Genomic DNA, 323 nt, shown 5'->3' with positions numbered 1-323 from the left:
GGCTCAGTGCAATCCCCGCCTCCTGGGTTCAAGTGATTCTCCTGCCTCAGCCTCCTCAGTAGCTGGGACTACAGGCACAGGTCACCACGCCCCGCTAGTTTTTCTATTTTTAGTAGAGACAGCGTTTCACCACGTTGTCCAGGATGGTCTCCATCTCATGACCTTGTGATCCACCTGCCTTGGCCTCCCAAAGTGCTGGGGTTACAGGCCTGAGCCACCGTCCACGGCCGAACTCTACCTTTTCTTTGAGGCCTTAGTGTCCAGGGCTACCCTTTTGGTCCACACAAGTCTTGCGCTTCTAATTTGAGGATTAGCAACACTAT

The 323-nt window shown here is 53.6% G+C and overlaps 1 pseudogene across 1 annotated transcript in view; it reads right to left on the bottom strand.

The window, feature by feature from the left end:
* The window catches only part of LOC105523224, an 8,971-nt pseudogene that overhangs the window by 8,105 nt on the left and 543 nt on the right, over positions 1 to 323 (bottom strand). The gene's annotated exons all lie outside the window — the stretch shown is intronic.

Source organism: Colobus angolensis, unplaced genomic scaffold (assembly GCF_000951035.1).
Source record: "Colobus angolensis palliatus isolate OR3802 unplaced genomic scaffold, Cang.pa_1.0 Scaffold454, whole genome shotgun sequence".
Classification (NCBI taxonomy): domain Eukaryota; kingdom Metazoa; phylum Chordata; class Mammalia; order Primates; family Cercopithecidae; genus Colobus; species Colobus angolensis.
This window is presented reverse-complemented; position numbering and strand designations above follow the sequence as displayed.